General features: G+C 47.8%; 1 pseudogene; it reads right to left on the bottom strand.

The window, feature by feature from the left end:
• Positions 1-5051: 5051 nt before the first annotated feature.
• On the bottom strand, positions 5052-7609 carry LOC102421581 (annotated as a pseudogene).
• Positions 7610-14021: the final 6412 nt, after the last annotated feature.

The raw sequence follows: 14021 nt of genomic DNA, 5'->3' as shown, positions 1-14021 counted from the left end.
TTTTTGCGGGGGCTCCTCCGGCTTCGATTCGCCGCCGCCCACCCACAACAAACATTCGGAGCGTTCACTCCCTCACCTGGACCGGCCGCAGGAGCTAAAATTAGACTTTCCCCCCCCCCCCCCTCGAGCCGCATCATCTACCTACAACCCCCCCCCTCCCTCTAGGGCCCTCCCTGCAGGGGCGGGGCCCAGCGGCGCCACTGGAACAGCTCCTTAAAGGGCTGGTACCCGGCGCAGAGCGGGGCTGGGAAGGGGGCGGAAGGCCAGGGATCGAGCCCCGCGAATGGTGCGGGGAGGAGCGCTGCGGGCGGCCGGGTCTGGCTGCTGGGGCTCAGCCTTGGGGACGCCTGATTTTCCTCCGCGCGCTTCCTCGACTTCCTTTTCGAACCGTGGATGGTGCAATCGTCGCCGGCCTAAGCTTCTTGCTAACACGCCCTACTGCGGTGGGGGAGGGGAACCGGGGGCGGATTACTAGGGACTAAGAAGGTCCTCGGAGGCCCCAGCCAAGATGCCAGGCTGGGGGTGGGTGGGTGGGACGTATCTTGAGCTCTGACCTCACACACTACATCCGTATCAGGGGGAAAAAAGATTGGGAAAATCCAGGGTATGGTTGTAACAGTCCAAGGCCTTCCAAAGGGAGACTTCCGGTCTCTGATGCCATCCTTATCTACAACCTGACTTTGGTGCCATTCTCATCTACAACTCTCCTTAGGACACCATATGAGTATGTGTGGTTAAACCTAGACAGTTTGTCAATAGTCCAGTAATTCCACTAGCAAATTTTATTCTAAGGAAATAAATATGTCTCCAAAAATGAATATGGAAGGAAAGAGATTGTTTATAATGACATGAAAAGTTGGAAACAACCTAAATACCCATCAGTAGTAAGGGACTGGCAGATAAACGAGGGCACGTTCATTCCGTGGAATGCTATCCAGACATTAAAAATGATATGTCTGTAATGACCTGAAAAGATGCTTATGCTATATTGTTTTCTTGAAAATCAGGATTCAAACTAGGAACTATAGAATTGCTCCGTTATTGTAAACAACAAACTAGATCCATATGTCTGAGTATGTGTGTATAGAAAGAAGCCAGGAGAATAAATACCAAAATATTTACCTTTGTTTTCTCATTTATCTTTTCCTGTATGCCTGAAGTTTTGCAACTATCATGTATCATCTAATCAGAAAAAGTAAGTGACATACATAAATATTTCTGGAGCAAATGACAAAGATTGTTTCTACATGGTATCTCATAAATCAGTTCCCTCTCCAGCCCCAGACACATCTACAGCCCCACCCCTTGTACTAAGCCAAATCACCCCTCAGCTCAGATACTACGTCTGCCTCCCCAATTAGTCCACTCCCTGCACCCATCCTAGCCTTCTCCCAAAACCAGCGTGACTGTTTTTAGAACACAAATCTAATCAAAGAGAGGGTTTAAAACCGTTCCGATTTTCTCACTGAAATCTGTATCTGGCCCAGAAAAGTGGATTTTAAACTTTAGGGTTCTTACAAATTAACTGAGGAGTTTGTTCAAAATGCTAATTCCTGAACCCCATCTCCAGAACTAACTTCATATACGCTTTTATTGATTCTGATAACAATTTGTAAATATATATCTATTCATGGCATTATTGGTTCAGTGTCCACCTCTGTATGCTTCTTGTGTGCAGAACCCACACATTTCCACCCAGCAGTGCCTGGAACAAAAAAGGATTTAATGAATATTTATTAAGTGAAATGAATGAGTATTAAAAGGTTAAGCCAAGGTGAGCATTTTTTGACTGGACGAGGGCCTCTGAGCAGAAAGCCTGCCCCCACCAAGTTATCCTATGTCACTCCAAGACAGGGATCCTCCTGACTGTTCTGTATTGATGGTGCCACCCATTGGCTGTTACTTTTATTCAACCTATGTTGTCTCTTGTCGGGTTGGGTTGGGTTGGCATTTTGCTTTCTCGGTCCTTATGTTTTGCCTCCCCAAACAGAGTGTGAGCCACTTGAGAAAAGAGGTAAGATCATATTTCCTGTTGCCTTTCCAGCACCTATTACATCACCTTGCACATAGCAGGTACTCCGTAAAGACTCTGGGATACTGAAGACTGGAATTTCTTCTCTTGAGATCTCAGAACATGAGGACAGAATCCTCCATCTGGTATGACATATGTCAATGACTGTCTTATGGAACACCTGCTAGGCACTTCTGATTCCGTAGATGAGAGAAATAAATAACTTGCCCCAAGTCACGGAGTTCATGCAAGCAAGAACAGGGATTCAAATCTAATCTCTCTGTCTGTCCCCTAAACACAAGGAACAGAGCCTGGGGCAGCTGGGCTCCCAATTCCAACACTCTAGCCCCCTTTTCTGGAGGTCCCTGAGACTATCGCCTTGGTCCCCAGTGGTCAAAGGTCTAGAAGTTAATATAACTCACCATATGGGGCCCTGACTAACCCTCAGGTTTCCCCTTTTCAGCTAAGTATGGGTTAAATAATTCTGCATTCATTCTACATGTTTCTTGAGTACCTGGGTGCTAGGAATATAGAAATGAATCTGCCTTTAAGGAACTTAGAGTTCCTCCCAGAGAATAAAATGTCTTTTGTTATGAGTCCCCAGGGCAGGCCCTTGCTAGGACCATTTACCATGGAAACAGGTGTCCTGGGGCTGTCCTGTTAGCCACTCCCTCAGCGCCCCGATGTAGACCTTCTGACCCTGGGACCCAGTGGTGAATTTGGCTTCTTAGTAGAAGAAAATCAGTCTTGGCGGAGAGCCAGGTATTTAACCTGGCAGGTTGGAAGCACTATTGGACTTTGAGAAGAAGGCATCAGGGCTGGGGAGGGGAATGAGGAGTGTTAAGCAGCACCATTAGGGGCTCGGGAGTTGCTACTTCTGCCTGGAATCATGAGAAGAGTCCTGGCCAGTACTTGGAGCAGGAGAGAGAGCAATGTTCCTCCCTGCTGGGTGGACACTTGCTGTACTGACCGCTAACCCATCTCCTCCACGCCCCCTCTCACTCACCCAGGGTCTATGCCCTCTGAAGTTAGCATTGCTTGGGGAACAGACAGGATACCCAGTTCCAATGTGCCCTCCCTCACCTTAAACTTTCACCCAGAATTTCTCCTGCGGTGGAAATCCTCAGATCCATGGGCAGGATTCCAAAAGCTTTGGGATCCTCTGGCCAGAGTGGTCTAGCTCACATTTCCGTTCTCTGGTGGGACAATACTTGAGGGGCCCTGATGGCCTCCCATGAGTGTCTGGGGGTGGAAACAGTCTAGTTCTGCCTCAATACAGCCTCCGGCAGGAAATGATATAGAGCAAGAAAGAACTGAGCTGATAAACCCAAGCAATTCACCAGATCTCTGTGAAAGGAAATGCGCATTCTTTAAGCTTTTACATTTACCGAGGGCAGCTTGTACCTAAGGCACCTTGTTCCTATTCCATTCAGCAAGAATTTATTGAGCATACTGACATTATGGCATCAGCCGGGGGTTGGGCTTCATGTCAGGGACGCCTCTATTGAGGACATCTCCACGATCTCTGACCTCTGAGGACAGGTCACTGGTCTGGGTCTGCAGGTGTCTGACATCTGCATTGACTCAGGGGCAGGGTTGGAGGGTGGTGGGGACTGTGGCGCTTTGGGGGGGCGGAGGAGGCTCTGGGTTCCAGGTCTTTTTTAGTTTGGGTAAAGCGCAGTTCTGTAAGTGGGAGCCTGATTGTGCCACTTCTTATCTGAGTGTTTTTGTTAAATGATGTTATCTCAGGCACCTCAGTTTGTGCACCTCCCTTATAAGTCTGTGGTGACAAAGTACACACACACACACACACACACACACACACAAAAGCCTAGCACAAAACCAGGCATAGCGGTAAATGGTCATTAGGATTGCTACAGGGAAAAAAATGAAAGAAAATTTATGAGGCCAGCACAATGCTAGGTACTGTGGGGACTACAAATAAACAAACAAACAGGACAAGAGATGAGGAAGCCTGGGTCCTAGGATCAGCTCCATCCCTGTGTGCTGTTGGATAAGTCGTTTCCCCTTCGGACCTTAGTGTCCTGATCTGGGAAACAGAACTCGGACTTCTACTCTCTAAGGTCCCTTTCGGTGCGGACACTCGTGAATTCCCACTTGGATGTGATGGCAGATGTGACCACATCCAGCATGGTACTAGGCTTCCACGTTTAAGCTGGGCCTTCATTCTTTCTGGATGCGTTAAGGTCCAGTCCTGTCAACAGGCTTTTTACAATACGCTCAAGATCCAGAAGAGAATGTATTTCAGGGAAAAACAATTCATGTGCCCCAGGCACAAAGCGAAGGCGTGTCTTTGAGGACTGAGTTATGCGAGTTGAACTCAGGATGCCTGAGTTTGGCCCAGGTCTCCCTGCGTGACATTGTACAAGGCCCTTCCTCTCTCTGGACCTTTTGTTTCGTTACCTGTAGCATGAGGGAGTCGGACTAGATTTCCTTCCTTCCAGCTAGAGGCAGTTCTGATGGTACCATGGGTGAAGTCGAAAAGGAAGGATGGCAGAACTGTTCCTCCTCCCCTCCTTCACTCCCCCTTCCCCTCTGGGCGTAGGGCAGAAGGAAGCTGGTTCAAATCACGCTTGACTGAGATTTTTGGAGGAAGAGCAACTGACGGGTTCCTAGGCAAGCCTTCACCCCTCTGGGCTTCATTTTCCTCATCTGTAAAATGGTATGATTGGATGGATGACTTCTGAGGATTTTTCTAGCTCAGATAGCTAACAATTCTAGAGTTGTGGCGAAAAACAAAAAAAGGAGGGCCTGGTCGGAGACAGAGCCTGTCATTCCTCACTTGAGAGCCTCACTTGTCCCTTGACACTTTCCGTCCCTTCCCGGCCTCCTAGCTCCCGCCTTCCTGGAGGAGATTGGAGAAGGCCACTGTCTCTACACTCAGCAATGACCAAGCCTGGGGAAACCAGCTTCTAGAACCAGCTGTGAATGAAGACTATTCTGGATGCAGCTACCATCGTTGTTCACGGTGCCTTAAAAAAAAAGGAGAGAGAGAGCAGGGGAGAGCAGCCATGAGCTCTCACAGCAGCCACAGCCACCTGCCAAAGGACAGCAGGTGACCAGAGGCCTGGGACAGAGGTGGGACCCTAGGACAAGGCTTCTCATCCTTGGACATGGAGTGGCCCACATGGAGCCTTCTTACCCTCTAACAGCAAAAGGAGCAGGAGGTCCAGGGGGATGACTGAAAGGGAACCTGTTCTCTTCCCCACCTTCCTACTGGGACCTGGAGCCAAGGATTCCCTGGACGGATGTGGTTCCTGGCTGCCTGCTGAGAAGCCAAGGCCATACGAGCACAACAGTGCAAGGGCAGCTGTGGCCAGTCACATCTCACATGTCTACAGGCTCCTCCAGAGCGTCGTCTCTGAGCAGGACATGCATGTCAGGGAGGGGACAGAGGGTATAAATGTGCCTGCCCTCCGGGAGCTTATGATCCTTTGGAAACAACAGCGTCCCAAGAAGCAGGGTTGAGCAGTGGGGAAGGAAGGAGCCTGGGAGACAGAGGCCAGCTCTGCCTATAGAAGCTCAGAAAAATCGTTGCCTTCTCTGAGACTCAGTGTTCCCTCTGTGATTGGAGGGTTGGACTGTGTGATTCTGGAAGGTCCTCTTGCCCCTAAGGCCATGAGATAATAGAGGACAAGACGCAGTGTACTTACACAATATATGGAGGGGCGTGGACTACAGCCACACAAAAACTGGCCCGATTGCCTTTCTTCCCTGGGAGCAGCACCCAGATGAGGTCTCTCTAGGTTTGCGAGGTCTCCCCAAATAGACAGAGAGAGTCATGTCCTTTTTCTCCTGGGAACTCTTTGAGGACCCAGGACATCCCGACAGGAAGTCCTTGATCCACGTGTCTAGAAGGCACATTCCATCATCCTCAAGCAGTAGGGTCTCTGGCACATCCATGAGGACACGTCCTGCCCAGTGAACAGACAGAGCAGCAGACAACAGACTTTCATTTCATCCTCCCAACCCCACAAGGTACGCATTCTTATTCTTATTCTTATTCTTACCCCCAGTTGTAAGATGAAGGACCTGAGGTGCAGGAGAATTAAGGAACTGGCCAAAAGCCACAGATCCAGTAAGTGAAGAAGCAGAGATCTGACCCAGGTTATGGGAGCCCAGAGCCTGTTTAGTTTAACCACTGGATTTCAACCCAATAAGAGAATGAAGACCTTGACCTGGATTGAGGCTCTGATACTTAGCTGTGAACTTGGAAATGTACTTAATCTCTTAGAATCTATTTCAGCGGTTCTCAACCTGTGGGTCACAACCCCTTTGGGGGTCGAACGACCCTTTCACAGGGGTCGCCTAAGACCATCGGAAAACACATATATAATTACATATTGTTTTTGTGATTAATCACTATGCTTTAATTATGTTCAATTTGTAACAATGAAATTGGGGGTCACCACAGCATGAGGAACTGTATTAAAGGGTCGCGGCATTAGGAAGGTTGAGAACCACTGATCTATTTCCTCACCTATAAAAATGGACAATGAGCTCCTCGGTGGGTTGCTGGGGCATGACATGGAGTACCTGTGTGAAGGGCTAGCACAGCACAGCAAAGGGTAAGCCCCACCCTCACCCCAGCCTTGGTTTTACCACTCCTTGGTTCTGAACCAGCTGAAACGGTATTGACCACTTTCATTCCAAGCAAGATACTCACCTTCCACGCTAGAAATGGTCACAACCCCCACCCCCTCTCACCTGAAGTTTCCAGCTCCTGAGCTCCCAGCTCCCTCTCCCAGGCTCTGGGAGTAGGTACGCCCAGATGGCCATCCCCAAGTCCGTTTCCCTGCCCCAGGGATGCGGCAAGAGCAAGGACTCCAGATTGGGGTTGCCAGAATTAGCAAATGAAAACACAGGATGCCCAGTTAAATTTGAGTTTCAGATAAATACTAATTGTGTAGAGTTCTTATATTAAGAATTCATGACTTTTTTTTTTAGGCCAAATTTTTATTTATTTATTCATTTTACTGATTTTAGAAAGAAAGAGGGAGGGAGGGAGGGAAGGAAGGAGGGGAGAGAGAGAGAGAGAGAGAGAGAGAGAGAGAGAGAGAGAGACTGATTTATTGTTCCACTTATTTCTGCATTCATTGGTTGATTCTTGTATGTGCCCTGACTGGGGATCGAACCTGCAACCTTGGCGTATTGAGACGATGCTCTAACCGACTGAGCTGCCCTATGACTTTTTTTTTTTTGAAGTGAACATATCAAGATTTTATTGTCATATAATAAAACAAAATATGAAGCTGAGAACTGGATCACTTGACCCTTTCTCTTCTTATCTCCTCCCAGTTCACAATGCTTGCATCCCTTAATCGGCAGCATTCTCTTAGATCTGCAGTTGGGCTCAACGCATTCAAGCCTCGGCACAATCTCCTTTGTAGTTTTAGCCTTTTTTTTTCAGAAAATCGGCTTAGTCTGCCCACCATAGCCGCTCTGCCTCCTGTCATAACGCCGCTTTCCCTGCGCGTCCAGGGAAGCCTTGCCCTTCTTGCACTGTGTTGCTTGGTGGGGTTGATGCTCGCCACACTTCTTACAGAAAGTTCGGCGGGTTTTAGGAACGTTCACCATGTTTGAGAGCGCTATCGGCGGGGAAAGCAACAATTCATGACTTTTTAAACTTTATTACTTATTTTATACTTATATTAAAAGTTATTCCTGCCCTGGCCGGTTTGGCTCAGTGGATAGAGCATCGGCCTGCAGACTGAAGGGTCCCGGGTTCGATTCCGGTCACCACTAGGGGGCGTGCAGGAGGCGGACGATCCATGATTCTCTCATCGATGAAGTTTCTCTCTCCCTCCCTCCCTCTTCTTCTCTGAAATCAATAAAAAAATATATTAAAAAGAAAAAAATTATTCTTTATCTGAATTTCAAATTTAAGTGGGTGCCTGCCATCCCAACTACTCCCAAACTTTGAGATTAGGTTGGGAGACTGACCTTAATGGTAGGCAGCCCAGCAAATGACTTTTGTTAAGAGTTTTTAGATAACTTTGGATATAATTTAGATAACATAAAATTTACCAATTTTGAATGAACAAGTCAACATTTTTTAAAAATATATTTTATTGAATTACAGAGAGGAAGGGAGAGGGATAGAGAGTTAGAAACACCGATGAGAGAGAAACATTGATCAGCTGCCTCCTGCACACCCCCCCACTGGGGATGTGCGCGCAACCAAGGTACATGCCCTTGACTGGGATTGAACCCGGGACCCTTCAGTCCGAAGGCCGACGCTCTATCCACTGAGCCAAACCAGTTAGGGCCAAGTCAACATTTTTTATTAAATTTACCAAGTTGTACAACCATCACATAATCCAGTTTTAAAACATTTCATCACCCCGGTATGATACCCATTTACAGTTAATTCTCATTACCACCTCCACAAATGGCTTTTTAAAACATTTAATAAATTAATTACTTTTTCTGCTATCAAAAATTACAAACTTTTAATGTAGAAATTCTGGGAGGAATCTGAGAAGTACAAAGAAGAGAATAAAATTACTTCTAAATCCATAATCCAATGAGAACAATTATTAATAATTGGGTGAATACTTTTCTAATCTTTTTTCCATGCTCATGTTTTTTCAAGAAAAACTGTATCATACTGGACAAAACATCTTACAATGTAATTTTTCATGAAAATATTCCCATGGTATTGAATCTTGTTCCACATCAATTTCTTTGGTTGCCTTGTCTTCCATTGTGCTGTTCTACAGTTTCTCTACTCAGTCCCTTTCGGTGGACATTTGGACTGTTTCCAATTTTTTACCATTTTAAATAATGCTGTGATGCACATTCTAGTAGCTAAATTGCTGGATATACCAATTATTATTTTCTTAGGACAAATCCTTAGAAGTGGAGCTGTTTTATCTAAGAGTTCACACATTTTTAAGGCTTTTGAAGATATTTTTACTTGATTTTATTTTTTTTTTCATTAGTTTTTTTAAAAAGATTTTTTATTGATTTTTAAAGAGAGGAAGGGAGGAGAGAGAGAGAGAGAGAGAGAGAGAGAGAGAGAGAGAAATCCATGTGAGAGCAAAGAATCAATTGGCTGAACTAGCACCTTTTGATGCACAGGACTATGCCCAACCAACTTAGCCACACCCACCAGGGCTATTTTTATTGATTTGAGAGAGAGAGAAACATCGATTTGTTGTTCCACTTATTTATGCATTCATTGGTTGATTCTTGTATGCGCCCTGACCAGGGATCGAACCTGAAATCCTGGACCATGGAGAGGACACCCGACAACTGAGCTACCCAGCCAGGGCTGGTGATACTTTTCTGACCTAGTAAGGGACTCAAATGTCCAAGTCAGAATCCTCAACTAAGGTTCAGTCCAAGAGAAGAAGGCTGATTGAAGGGGAGTAGTGAGGTACAGGTTGTGGGGAGCAGGCGAAGGAGTGCAGAGGAGAGAAGCTACCAGGTTCTGAAGATCATCAGGTCCTGGGGAGACACTGTGTGGGCCTTCCCTGAAAACACATAGGATTATTCTTGCCCTCTCCAAATCCCCTCCTCACCCCCAGCCACAGGTGCTCCAGGAGCAGCCTCAGCAGCTCCTTCCCCGCAGCCCTCATGTTAGTCTTGATGCTCCTCCAAGCAAGCAGGACGCCAGCTCCGGATCCAGCCAGCTGCACCCAGCCCTGAGCCCCGCCCACACCACAGCCCTGAGTAGGTCAGCCTGGCTTCCAAAGGCAGAGCATGGTTCCCCACCAAGGGCTCAGCCTCCCCGCCCCCACACCCCCAGCCCCCCCAGCTTTGGAGGAAGACCAGCTCAGGGATGCTTAGGGCGGTGGGGGTTGGATTGGGGGTGTAGATCTTGAGATGACTCACATGCCACCGGAGGGGAGAAAGGGGCTGGGCGGTGAATGGATTGCAAACCAGAGGGAGGGGTCGAGGGGATGAGCTTTGGTGCCTTGATTCGCTCGCGTCATTTTCTTCAACATCTGCAGTGCGTGGGGTTGAGCGATCCCACTGGGGGGTTGGAGGGGAGGGCTGGGCGGCTCGCTGACGTTTGCTTCCCGCCTGCTGGTTCGCGGGGCAGTTCATGAATGACTCACTTCATTGTCAGGCTGATTCACTGCTCGCCTGGGGACTTGGGAAGGAGGGAGGCGGATGGCCCCCTCCGTACATCTCACGCGCGCGCACGTGCGTTCGCGGGCGGGGCTCCAGCGGGTCCATTGACCTGCGGGGTCAGGACACGTTAGATGGGTTTCCCTGTTAAGAGGAGCGGAATGCACACCACTGGCCTGTGGAGAACAAGTTTGAGGTTTGTGTCTAGAGAGTCTACCTGTGACGATTTCCATTCAAATTAATTAAAATTAAACACAATTAAAACTTTGTTCTTCAGTTGCTCTAGCCACGTTTCCAGTGATCAATAGTTCCATGTGGGCCCTAGCCGGTTTGGCTCAGTGGATAGAGCATCCGCCTGCAGACTCAAGGGTCCCAGGTTCGATTCCGGTCAAGGGCATGTACCTTGGTTGTGGGCACATCCCCAGTAGGGAGTGTGCAGGAGGCAGCTGATCAATGTTTCTCTCTCATCGATGTTTCTAACTCTCTATCCCTCTCCCTTCCTCTCTGTAAAAAATCAATAAAATATATTTAAAAAAAATAGTTCCATGTGGCTCGTGGCTGCTCTATTGAACAGAGCAAACAGAAAATATTTCCATAAACACAGAGTTCTACCCCACCGCACTGGTCTATGCAGCCTTCATACACACAAAGCCACCAGCCCTTCCCCACCTCCATACACTCAGATCCCCACCCTCATAGGCAGCACACAACACACATCTTATTCCACACACATTTTACACACTCACTCAACATGCATCACCCACCAACACAACCGTGCAAGACTCTTGTACTCATGCCAGTGTATGCCACTTCCCATACCAAGGTGAATGTCAATAGAAACACATAAAGACATCCATCAGCACACTGACCGGCACACAACTGTACATATGATAAAAATACAAATGAGGACAAAATGCATTGGCAAGTATGCTGAAATAGATACAAACTCAAGGCATGTGGTTCCCATAACAAATCTCAGCACAAGTTTGCAAACTCAAGTAGGGGGATGGAACCCACATTGTTGAGCCCTTGCCAACGTGCCATGGAGTTGGCCATTTCAGTGCCTTAATTTATTTAATCGCATAGCAATCCTGTGAGGAAGAGGTATCCTGTGAGGAAGAGGTATTATTCCATTTTCATACATGAGACAACTAAGGTTCAGAGGGATAAAGTAACTTATTCAAAGTTACACAGCCAGTTAGCAACAGGGTCAAATATGAACCAAGATTTGTCTAGCTCCAAAGCCAATGAAAATGGCCACACACACACACCAGGCCTGCTCTCCTTTGTGCCTAAGAAGGTGAAGCTCCTCATCCAGCAACCGCAGGCATTTGTGTAAGTGAGTGTGGAGTTGCCCAGGCTCATTCGCACTCTCTCCTGACAAAGGGCACTAAGTCATTCAACAGATGCTTGTTGAGTGTCTTGCATGTGCCAGGTCCTGTGCCAAGTGTGGTTCACAAAATGAAAAGCCATCATGGTTGCCCTTAGGGATTCGAGGTCCAGCAAGGAGGTGTGAAGAAATCTGAAGAAAACACAGGGCATACAAGAAACCAAGCCAACCTGGAGCCAGGCCCCAAGTGCAGGGAACCGAGGAGAAGGAAACCTGGGTCTGCCCGGGGCAGTTAGGGAAGGCTTCTTAGCAGAGGCAGCCTGGGGCCTAGGGCGTGAAAACTAAGTGGGGTGAAGAGGGGTTGATAGTGGCTGGGAGGTTGGTTGAAGGCAAGATTGGGCAGTGAAGCAGATGCCAGGGCATTGTAGACCCTGGGGATCTTATATGCCACCTCTGGTGACAGGGAGGGATTGAAGGATTTTTATTTTTTGTTAATCTTCACTTGAGGATATTTTTCCATTGATTTTTAGAGAGAGTGGAAGGGAGGGGGAGAGACACACAGAGAGAAACAGCAATGTGAGAGACACAGCGAGTAGTTGCCTCCCACACATGCTCCCCCTGGGGCAGGAATCGAGCCTGCAACCGAGGTACGTGCCCTTGACCGGAATCGAATCTGAGACCCTTCGGTCTGTGGGCCAACACTCTATCCACTGAGCCAAACCGGCTAGAGCTGAAGAATTTTTTTAAAAAAATTTTTGTATGTTTTTGTTAACTGATTTGAGAGAGAGAGAGAGAGAGAGAGAGAGGAAGAGAGAGAGAGAGACAGAGACAGAGAGAGAGAGAGAGAGAGAGAGAGAGAGAGAGAGAAACATCATTTGTTGTTCCTCTTATTTATGCATTCATTGGTTGCCTCTTGTATGTGCCCTGACTGAGGACTGAACCTGAAACCTTGGTATTAGGACAAAGCTCTAACCAACTGAGCTATCTGAACAATTTTGAAACCACAGGCAACCTCCATATTGTGTCCTGTCAGGCCCTCCCCCAAATGTCCTAGGTCCACATTTTCCATTTGCTCCAGCCACTGCCCCCATCCTCCTCTAGGTTCTAACAGGAAGTGGGGGCAACAATGCTAAATGTATTTAACTGAGAAAGGTGATGGAGGAAAAAGCATAGGATTTCCAACCAGAAGATATACCACTGAGTGGCTGTGTGATCCTGAGAGAATCCCTCCCCACTCTGGGCCTCAGTTTCCTAATCTTTAAAGCAATACCTGCCCCTCACTCTGTACAGGTGTCTGTGACCACACACTGAGCTATTGGTTAAAACTGGAAGCTGCAGAGTATGCTGTGGATAGGAGTTTCCATTCTTCCTCTTGGCCTCTGGGGCTCTGTGATCTCCTGTCGACCTGTCAGAGTCGCAGGGAGCCCTGGAACTGGGTCTCAGGGACTGTCCACAGTGGTGCACGGTGAGTTGTACCTGGGATTCCTGTGAGGAGAGGAGGCCTGTACATGGGAGGGTTGGGATTTTGTCCCCAGTTCAGAAGCACAGAGGCCTTGAGAAGATTGCTATCTTGGATGAAAGTTAGGAGTCCAGGCTCCCTTTCCCAATGCCATCCTGGCCTCCATTCTGACACATGACAAGAAAACTGGTCCACTGAAGCTATGATAGAAGCCATAGGCTGTCGGAGGGAGGCCAGGCCAGACAACCCTAGGCAAGACTCAGGACTGGCTCAGATCAGATGGTTAAGAACTCAAGTCAGAGACCTTCCTCCTGCCTTTTGAATCCTCAAAACTGTGCAGCCCTAGCTGTCATTCTGACCAGCCCTGCGATGACAAACATAAGAGAAACTGAGGTCGGAGTAAGGGTCGCTAACCACAGCAGGCTTTAGTGACAGAAGCTGGCCTTCCCAGCTCCCTAGGCCCCTGTCCATCTCTCCGCCCAAATCTCCTGGTCTCCCTGACTTGTGTGTGAACTTGAGGGCACAAGCAGTCATTCTTTTCTCTATCCCCAGGACCAAGCATGGTGCTCAGTACATAGTAGCCATTGTGTCATTCAATAACTCTATTGTGTATTGTGCTCAGTGCTGGGGATACAAACTTGAACAAGCCTGACAAGGTCCCTGCCTTCAGGGACCTCATATTCTAGTGAGAAATACACATAATAGAGATGTAAACCATGATAATTATAAATTATGAAAAGTGCTGAGAAGAAAATAGTGATGGGGGGGGGAGGGGTGCTACAGGAGAGAATAGATGCCAGGGAAGATCTGAGACCTTAGCTGAAACACCCAAGGATGAAAAGAGCCAGACCGAGAACATCTTTACTTAATAAATGTGTTGCCAAGATAGATAGATGGATGGAAAGATGAACAGACAAACCAACGGGGTGGCTTCTGGTGCGAATGAGTCATGCTCAAGTACCCACTCCCTAGTGTGCTTAACACAATAGAGGAGGGTGGGCAGGACTGGGCGTAATGCGCCTAAATTGCCAACCTTGCTCTCAGAACGCTTATTGAACCAGCCGACCCAGCCCGAGTGGCCGCTGGAGGGCGACCGAGAGCCCATGCGTTTCCCTTTAAGG

Source organism: Myotis lucifugus, unplaced genomic scaffold, assembly GCF_000147115.1.
Source record: "Myotis lucifugus unplaced genomic scaffold, Myoluc2.0 scaffold_100, whole genome shotgun sequence".
Taxonomy (NCBI): Eukaryota; Metazoa; Chordata; class Mammalia; order Chiroptera; family Vespertilionidae; genus Myotis; species Myotis lucifugus.
Note: the sequence above shows the minus strand (reverse complement) of the source record. Positions and strands in the feature narration are given on the sequence as shown.